The 10,000-nt window shown below is 37.4% G+C and overlaps 1 protein-coding gene across 1 annotated transcript in view; it reads right to left on the bottom strand.

Moving 5' to 3' along the window:
* The window catches only part of LOC106876489 (tRNA (guanine(6)-N(2))-methyltransferase THUMP3), a 1,026,994-nt gene that overhangs the window by 598,881 nt on the left and 418,113 nt on the right, over positions 1-10,000 (bottom strand). The gene's annotated exons all lie outside the window — the stretch shown is intronic.

Below are 10,000 nucleotides of genomic sequence, written 5' to 3'. Positions count from 1 at the left end.
CTATCAAGCGCAGGGGTCAGTGCAGTCAAGTGCAGGGGTCAATGCTATCAGGTAATCCACTTCTCTCTACCTAAATTAAGAACTATTATTATTATTACTATAATTGCCAAAAAGCAGTTTCCTGCAGGGGAGTGGGGTGTTGATTCTTCAGACTAAAGTAAGATTGTAAAATAGGAGAACCCATAAACAGATATGAAAAAAAAAACATTTGTAATTTCTTTATTTGCATAAACAGAATTTAAGATGCAAAAATTTGATGAGTCAAACCTTTACCTATTCATCTGGGTTTTGAGTAAAGATCTTCCCAGTCTAAAACTTCATCTGATCAGATTGTTTTCTCAGCTTTTTATTGGAATCTACAGTTCATTGCTTTTCTGCCTTCTCATTCTTTACAATGTTTCATTCCTTCTCCCTTTTCACCTTGTCTTGCCGCTTTTCTATCTTGATATATCAATAAGTATTGAGAGAAAAGTTGGGCAAAAGAGGCATCAGCTGTCGTGGGCAAGAGAGACGACTGCATTGGAATAAGAAGTGCTGATCTCTACCAGTGGAAGGAAGCTGTGGAAGAGGGAGACCCAAGAAGACAAGAGGCAGACACAGGAAGCTGTGGAACAGGAAGGCTCAGGGAGACCCAGGAAGACAAGATGGTGAAGCATGATCTTCAAACATTGGGCCTCGTGGAAGCAATGACTAGTGACTGAGACTTTAAGTGATATGCTGTGCTTGAGAAAATCTGTCAAGCCAAGTGAAACCATAGTTGTGGCCGATGCTGGTGTCATGTAACTGGCATGTAAAAAGTGAGTGCTGGGCCTCACAGGGGCAATGACAAATGGCTGAGACCTTTGGCAATATGCTGTACTTGAGAAGGAAGATCCATCAAGCCAAATGAAATCGTAGTCGTGGCTGATCCTGGTGTCACGTAACTGGCACCTGTGCGGTGGCACATAAGAAGCTTCTTTCGAGCACTGGGCCTCACAGAGGCAAAGTGGTCAATGCTGGCGGCACATGAAAAGCTCCTTATGAGTGTTGGGCCTCATGGAGGCAATGACTGAGAAATATGGCATTATGTTGTGCTTGAGAAGAAGACCCATCAAGCCAAGCGAAATTGCAGTCGTGGCAGATACTGGTTTCAGGCAAATGGCACCCATGTCTGTGGCAGGTAGAGATACTTATTGCACTCTTGGAGTGGTTGGCGTTAGAAAAGGCATCCAACTGTAGAAACCCTAACCCAAATCAGACTGGAATCAAGTGCAGCCCCTCAGCTTACCAGCCCTGGTCAACCTATGCAGATGGACAAATGGACACTAACTGATAATGATGATGATGTTCAACTTTTCTAATATCATTTCAATGAAAATGAAACTAATTTTTAATAATCATGAATTCGAAATTGAGTTCAGAAAGTGTTTGAAACAAAAATTGGTTTATGATTTCAAAGAAAATCTTTTTCTTTTTGAAGAATGCACTAAAGACAAGGAAATTGGCCATTCCATGGATTTTGTCTCGATGGGAAAGGATTCAATCATTAATAAAATTGTTTGTCTCATATCAACATAAACAGTGTTTTACTGCTAAAACTTGTTAAAGTTAAAGAAGTGCCAACAGATGTTAATCAATCTCATTGCTTATCTATCAATTTCGGAATCGGTTAAATATAATTCTTCAACCAATACCCAGCATGTTTGCTCTTGATACTTCTTACTCTTCCATTATTATACCTTTTAGTTCACATTTTATTGGTTGTAAGAATCTAAGATCTGCTTTAAACACCAATTTTTTTTACCCAGAATTTTTTTTATTGTATACAATAATTTTCAATACTACTTTATCTTCTAAAACAGCAAAAAAGAGTCCGAAACAAAAATGGCAGTAGCACTGGAAAAACTTCTTTGAAATAGGAAAAAAAAATCCTCTACTCTTGGAATGTATAAAAATAAATTCAAAGATAAACAGAATAAAAAAAAACAAACAAACAGGTAAAAAATGACAATAAAACAAAAATATGCACTTTAAGTACAGACAGTCATGATTTAATACTTGCAAACACAAATTTGCATAAAATAAAACTAAAACAACAACAGCAACAACACAATACACTTGCTATCAAATGAAGAAAAACAATGAAAAATACAGCAAATAAATGGAGATTGGGAACTGTAAAACAGGTATAATGTTTCCATCTTAGAGGAGCTACATGAAACAGATTCTGAATATATGAATAATTTGGAGGAGAAAAAAAAAACCATTCTTCCTGGCAGAGCAGTGTGTGACAAAGCAGAGTACATCAATAACTTAATCCTTAAGAAAATAATTAAAAAAATAAAACCATATTTCTGAGTCTTGAAAGACAAAGGGCCATTTCTTATAACCCTGAAAAACCAGTCAGCTGTGATGTGGAGAGGGATCTTCAACATTTTCCAGCTTTTAATATGTTTAGATTTTCACATAATTTTAGACCAGTTGTTTTTATACAGATGCATTCTTTTGTTATTCCTTATAAAAGAGACAAAGAGCAGAAATGATGCGGATAGATTGCAAGGAGACAAAGGTCAGTCGTTGACCTTGGAGTAAAATGCAACAGTTGTTGTAAAACTTGACCTCACAACCGCGTACTAAGTTGTCTTTATCTCTCTCACTTTTTACACACACACACACACACGCACACACAGAAGTGCATGTATGGCCAACTGGTTGAAAAGCTTGCTAGCCAACCATGCAGTTTCAGGTTCAGTTCAACTGCACGACACCTTGGGGCAAATAGATTTGGCAAAGGGAAACTGAAAGAAGCCGTATATCATCATCATCATCATCGTTTAACATCCACTTTCCATGCTGGCATGGGTTGGATAGTTTGACTGAGGACTGGCAAGCCAGGTGGCTGCACCAGGCTCCAGTCTTATCAGGCAAGTTTTCTACAGCCGGATGCCCTTCCTAACGCCAACCACTCCGAGAGTGTAGTGGGGGCTGCCAGTCAGGCAGCACTGGCATTGACCCCAGCTGCAATCTCACTTGACTTGCTGGGTCTTCTCAATCACAGCATAACTTGAAAGGTCTCTATGAGGCCCAGCATTCGAAGGTCATGCTTCACCACCTCATCCCATGTCTTCCTGGGTTTACCTCTTCCACAGGTTCCTTATATATATATGCGTTGGGGTTATTTCACATTATAATTTTGGGGGCAAAACCAAACCAAAAATGAAACACATGAGCAAGTTGAGGCCCTTCACCCCATTTAGATTAGAAGTAACCCCTAATATAAGCTGACTCTGACGAGGACAACCCATCCAACCCATGACACTATGGAAAGCTGGTGTAAAACGATGACAATGACAATGGTGATGAGGGCGGTGATGATGATGGTGATGATGATGGTGACGATAATGATGATGAGGAGGAGGAGGAGTATTACTGGTTACAGGTTTCCAACGGATCAAGCTCTGGTTCACTGCCCTTCCTATGGTGAGAGTAACAAGGAAATGTCTAAAACAATATAAAGGTCTTCCTTCATAAAATTCCATTTTCTTAATTTTCTCTAAAGATGTTAAAATATTCTAAGCTGACATAAATTATTAATACACACACACACACAAGTGCATAATAAAAACATACACATAACAAACACACACATATAATTACATAATAAATAAGGCACATAAACACACACATGACTATGCACAGTCGTCAAATATTAGGTTTCTGAGCGTCAGTTATCCAAACGAAGCCATCAAGGTCCTGTGAATATTTAATTAGCTACACAATATAAAACCCATCCTGGAGAACAATGCTAATGTTACTCTTTCATCTTTTGTACAGCCTGACTAACAGTGAATTTAAATTACTGCTGTATATGTAAAGCATTATACTGAAGGGGGTCTCACACACACACACAGGTGAAACAATCATGTCTTTTGTTTATGTTTATCAAATGTGCTGTGTGTGTGTCAATCTGTATGTAACCTTGTTCTCAGTTGATCAATTTAAACAACATTAAAAGCAATTTAGCTCACAAAAACCACAAACATGCTGAAGAATTTAAAGACATGGCGAAATCAGTGATGTCTTTATTTATCCTATGATTTGGTTCTGAAAATATATGCGTGTATGTATGTATGTATGTATGTATGTATGCATGTATGTATGTATGCATGTATGTATGTAGCGTGTGTGCATCTGTGTGTGTGTATGTATGTGTGTATGTATGTAGTGTGTGTGCATGTGTGCGTGCGTGTGTGTGTGTATGTATTTGCATAAATCTGTTATAGGTAATCAACTTTGTTATTGTTACTCTGTCTCTGAAGAGAAAAGAGTGCTTTGCAAAATAAGTCCTTTGTCAATTGAACGGAAAAGCGACATTTACAGAGTCTGGATTGTGGTGAAAAAGTACTAAAAATTGCCCAAGAGTACAACATTTTATCGGTTGAATGGCAGACATAAAATCTCCGTAAACATGCTTTCTCATGTAATTATTGTTCAGCATGGCTTTCTTACTGTCACATCATTTATGTGAGCAAAATTACACCATGGCCCATGTCATTTGGATAAACACAATGTGTGTACGTCTTCATCGTCGTTGTCATCCTCATTATTACCATTGTTTTAATGTCTACTTTTCCATGCTTGCGTAATAAGTCAGATGCAGCTACATTGGAGGAGAACTTCTCATGGCCATGGACTTTTCTTGACACCAACCCACACCTGTTCTATAAATGCCTCAGTCCGTCAAACAACAATCAACCAAAACATGCTTGTCTGACGGACTGCAGACAAACAACATGGTCGATATTATTGATAAGGATTTGCTTACACACAAACACACACAAATACTATTATCCATGATGGTCTTTTAGCATTTTCAATTACCAAGTATTGGTCAATCCATGGCTATAATAGAAGACAGTAGGGGACACCAGTTGACAGGGTCTTAGCAGTGGGACTCCACTCTAAAAACATGCACTCAAAATGAAGTTTTTAATGTCACATTCCAACTTGCACACACACACACACACACACACACGCACACACATATATATCATCATCATCATCATTTAACATCTGCTTTACTCTGCTGGCATGGGTTGGACTGTTTGACAAGAACCAAAATACAAGGAATACACCAAGCTCCAATGTCTGCTTTCACATGGCATCTATGGCAGGATGTCCTTCCTAATGCCAATGTGTGTGTGTGTGTGTGTGTGTGATGTACTGTGAAAGTAAACCAAGAACCACACGGCTGTGAAGGGATATCTTCAGTCAGAGAGAGCCATGATGCTCTTCATATCTACAGTGATTAAAATATAATTCAAATACAAAGATAAAGATAGCTATGAAACCCTGATCCAATGTGTATGTGTGGGTGGGTGTGTGTGTGCGTGTGTGTATATACACACACACATAGATTAATATATTTGTACAACTACATAAACCTTGTTATGGAATATTGAAACACTTTCACAGACCTTACAACTGACTTTGGCTTTTGTCTTTTTTCATAATTCTGAATTCCATCTGATGGGCAGAGTAGGACATTGAGCTCCCTATTGAGTAGGTCTTCAATTTAACACTTTAATTCTACAGCTACTGCACCTCTTTTGTGTAAGTTACAATAAATTCAGTTATTTTAAATGTTTAAACTGTCATTATATCTTTATTATCCAATGATGTATCCTCTTATATGTTTTTGCAATAAAATGTTGTTAAAAGAGATTGAAAGCATTCAATTGTTAAGTAACACTATGTGATGTTAGAAACATCATAGAAACCGATTAAATTTTGTCTTTTTTTTTTTATTTATTTTCCGATACCCTATTGTGTAAAATAGTAAAAAGATAAAAATTTGTTGAGTGCAAGGGGAGAAGCAGATAAGTTGAAAGTAGTAGCATATAATCATGAAATGAACAAATTATATAAATTGATCTCTTGGCAATATCCTGTTTCTTTTAACTTGCTTGTTACACTGAATGAAAGAGTGATTATATGATACTACATGTAATGGAAGGAAGAGTGGTGGAGAAATAAAATATTGCTTTTCGGACGGTGGTGAAAGTTGGTGAATGTATTTTGGAAAGAATTAATAAGTGGATGGTGTTTATTTTTTTTATTTTTGGGAACTGAAGTCAATTTGAAATGTACACACATACAAAAACACACATTTATGAATGTGTGTAGATTCATATAAACATATAGATATACATACACACACATATATATATGTACACACAATACACATATACACACACTAACACATATTTGTGTATATATATATATATATATTGTCATCGTCATTCACATTAGTCATCATATCTCCCATGCTGGCAAGTGTCTGTGAATGATTTGATAGGATGAAGCAGGTCAGAGAACTGTGTCAAACTCCACCGTCTGTTTCGACAGGGTTTCTGCAGTTTGAAACCCTTTCTAATGCCAACCTCTTGACTCAGTGTACCGGGTGCTTTTGTTTGTGCCACCAACACTAGTCAGGTCCCTGAGTCACTTGCTAGACAAGACCCTTTTGTGTAGTATTAAGGGAGGTGGTTTATGCCAGGTGTTGAGAGGCAAGTATGAGATGTAGGAAGAGGTGTCTTGTTGGAGAGGGGATACTTGGCTACCCCCTGTTGGAGAAGGAGAGAAGATGGTGGTGATGATGTGGTGTCAGGATGTACCTTCAGGGTAAAAAGGGTGAATGTGAGGGGGATGGGAACAGGGGAGCAGGTGTGGGGGATAGTGAGAGAGGATGAGATAAACTCACAAGAGTGCATGAATGTGAGGGAAGAGACAAAACTAGATTTTTTTTAAGGACTCCTCAAAAACAGCTAATCATCAGTTAACTCTGTTTTTTTTTTTTGCTATTTCTTCTGAGATGCTCAACATCCAGAAATCAATCTTCACTTCTTTATCCCATGTCTTCCTGGGCCTCCCCACCTCTTCACGTTTCATCTACATTTGTCAATCACCACTTCTTTTATGTAGTTGTCCATACATATATATATATTACACACACACACACACACACACACACACACACATTTACAAGTATATATTATGTACATATCTATACACATACATATACACACACACACATACTTGTATATAAGAGATCAAAAAAATTTTAGTATCATTTCGTTAAAATTTCCTATATTCCATACAAGATATGGAGTCAATATTCTCATAGTTTAGCAAAACAGTTTTATCAGTTCCTCACCACATTCTATAATTTATTTAGCAAAGCAACGATGAAAGAAGAAGAAGAAGAAGAAGAAGAAGTAGTAGTAGTAGTAGTTAAACTCTATTTATTGACTGTAATATTTCCCTTTTTTCTTTCGCATTTCAACGTTTATCTTATTTCCAGAACTCAACGAAATGCCAAACGTTTTATCTCCTTATTTTCTTGAGTTTCCTTTTAGTATTTGGGCTGAAGATTGCTGCAACAGTCTTCATCTCCCAACACTTTCTTCTCTTTGGATTATTATTACTAATAATAACAATAACAATAATCAGAGAAACAAGAACAACAACAATAATTTTGGAACAATGTCAGCAACTTTGAGGGAAGGGTCTAGTGAATTACATTGACCCCAGTGCTTAACTGGTATTTATTTTATCAACCCTGAAAGATGAAAGCCAAAAGTCAACTTTGGGTGGTACTTAAACTAATAATCATCATCATCATCATCATCATCGTTTAACGTCCGCTTTCCATGCTAGCATGGGTTGGACGATTTGACTGAGGACTGGTGAAACCGGATGGCAACACCAGGCTCCAGTCTGATTTGGCAGAGTTTCTACAGCTGGATGCCCTTCCTAACGCCAACCACTCAGAGAGTGTAGTGGGTGCTTTTACGTGTCACCCGCACGAAAACGGCCACGCTCGAAATGGTGTCTTTTATGTGCCACCCGCACAAGCCAGTCCAGGGGCACTGGCAACGATCTCGCTCGAAAATCCTACAGGAGCCAGTCAGGCGGTACTGGCAACGGCCACGCTCAAAATGGTGCATCTCATGTGCCACCCGCACAAGAACCAGTCCAGGGGCACTGGCAACGATCTTACTTGGCTTGCCGGGTCTTAATAATAATAATAATAATAAGAAGAAGAAGAAGAAGAAGAAGAAGAAGAAGAAGAAGAAGAAGAAGAAGAACTGCTAAGCAATTGGTGAAGTGGGTTGTGATTCTGCCATCTCACCGCCTTAACAACAACAACAATAATAATCCTTTCTCATTTTGGTGCAAGGCCAGCAATTTGGAGAGCGGGGGGGGGGGGTTTAGCTGATTACATCGGCCTCAGTATTCATCTGGTACTTATTTTATCAACTCCAAAAGGATAAAAGACAAAGTTGACCTTAGCAGAATTTGAACTCAGAATGTAAAGATTGACAACATGCTGTTCAGCGTTTTGTCCAATGTGCTGATGATTCTGTCAGGTTGCCGCCTTAATAAAAATAACAATAATTACAGCATCCTTCATTGGATCATTGGAAATTTGTAATTAATGAATTTATTCAATTAAGCAAGGCTGTGTAATTAAGAAAGTCACTTGAAGGCACTGTTGTAAGGTGTGTGACAAAGCTGACAATTAGCATTACAGATGGAGTCCATTCAGTGAGCTTCCAACAGTTTCCATCTGCTCAGTCTTACTTACAAAGCTTGGGTTAATCCGAGGTAATAGTAAAAGACAGTTGTTCATGAAACCATGCAGTAAGAGTGAACTTGGGGCCATCATGATTATGAAACTAACTTCTTAACCACTAGGCAATGATGATGATGATTGTGGTGATGGTGAAGAATGCATTGAAAACACAGGAAGGCGATAATCCAATGAAAGAGACAGGCAAGTTTGAAACTTGATGGAGAGAATGGAAGGTAGTAAATGGAGCAGACAATAAGAATTAAATAATTAGAAATAAATATTTGGGTATAAATGCAGATAGAATGGTGTGTATGGGAATGTAATGCAAGTCACAAATTGTTTTTGTAGAATTTCACTGGAACATCATGAATTTGGAGTCTACAGATCGTGACATAAGAGATCTTCTAAACTAACATCACATATTAGATCTAATAACATGGAACTATTGATTGTCAGGGAAGTGTTTGGGGCATTTTGCAACTTTTGAATAACTTTGTATGTCATTCCATTGGAAGAAAGGAATTTGGATATTTCAAGGAAATATCCTTTGTTAAAGGGAGAACATTTTTTTAAAATGCTTATGGTAGTTCCAAGAATACAGATTTTTATTGCTGCCAGCCATTACTAGTTTCTATAGAATTTGGCTTTGGATTTTATTTGTTCATATTAACATTGCCCACTACATTTCAAACTCACAAGAAAGCCAGCTACTTGTCCTCCTTGTTGACTATGATCCTACAAAAGATAGTAAATCGATTATCACCATAGCAACAAAATTCCCCCAAGAAAATTGGATTAGATTTTGAAATTCTAAAATATGAACAGAAGACAGCAACAAAAACAAACGTACCGATGCCAGATAAAATGACCAAAGAGTAAAACTATATGTTTTTATCTGGACAAGATACATTTGCAAAAAATGAATGATTTACTTATAAATATAAAAGCTAGTTCTGATCTAGATGAACAAACCAGCCTGAATTTGAGGTAGAGTTTGGTAACATCACAGGTGCAAAGAAACACTGAGACATACTGCAAGGAATATCTAAAAATTCCCTCAGTATACATGCAAAATGTCCCCTGTATGGTGTATTTTCAGAAGCAATAATGTATTTGGATGTTTAGCATTAGCCCCAGCAAAATATAGTTGAGAATTCAATAACATAATGAATCAGCCCTGCATTTGCATCATTAACCAATTTTAATTGCTGCAAGAAAAAGAGATTTGTGGTACTCATATGAGATTCTTAGAAAATAATGAAGGAACTTTAGGCTACAAGCAGACCATCAACTATAGCAGCACATAACGAAGCTAACATAATATTCCATGACAACAAATGTTAATAAGTCTACTAATTATCAGTGTAGTAAGACCAAATGATT

Source organism: Octopus bimaculoides, chromosome 9 (assembly GCF_046866305.1).
Source record: "Octopus bimaculoides isolate indiv1 chromosome 9, ASM4686630v1, whole genome shotgun sequence".
Taxonomy (NCBI): domain Eukaryota; kingdom Metazoa; phylum Mollusca; class Cephalopoda; order Octopoda; family Octopodidae; genus Octopus; species Octopus bimaculoides.
Note: the sequence above shows the minus strand (reverse complement) of the source record. Positions and strands in the feature narration are given on the sequence as shown.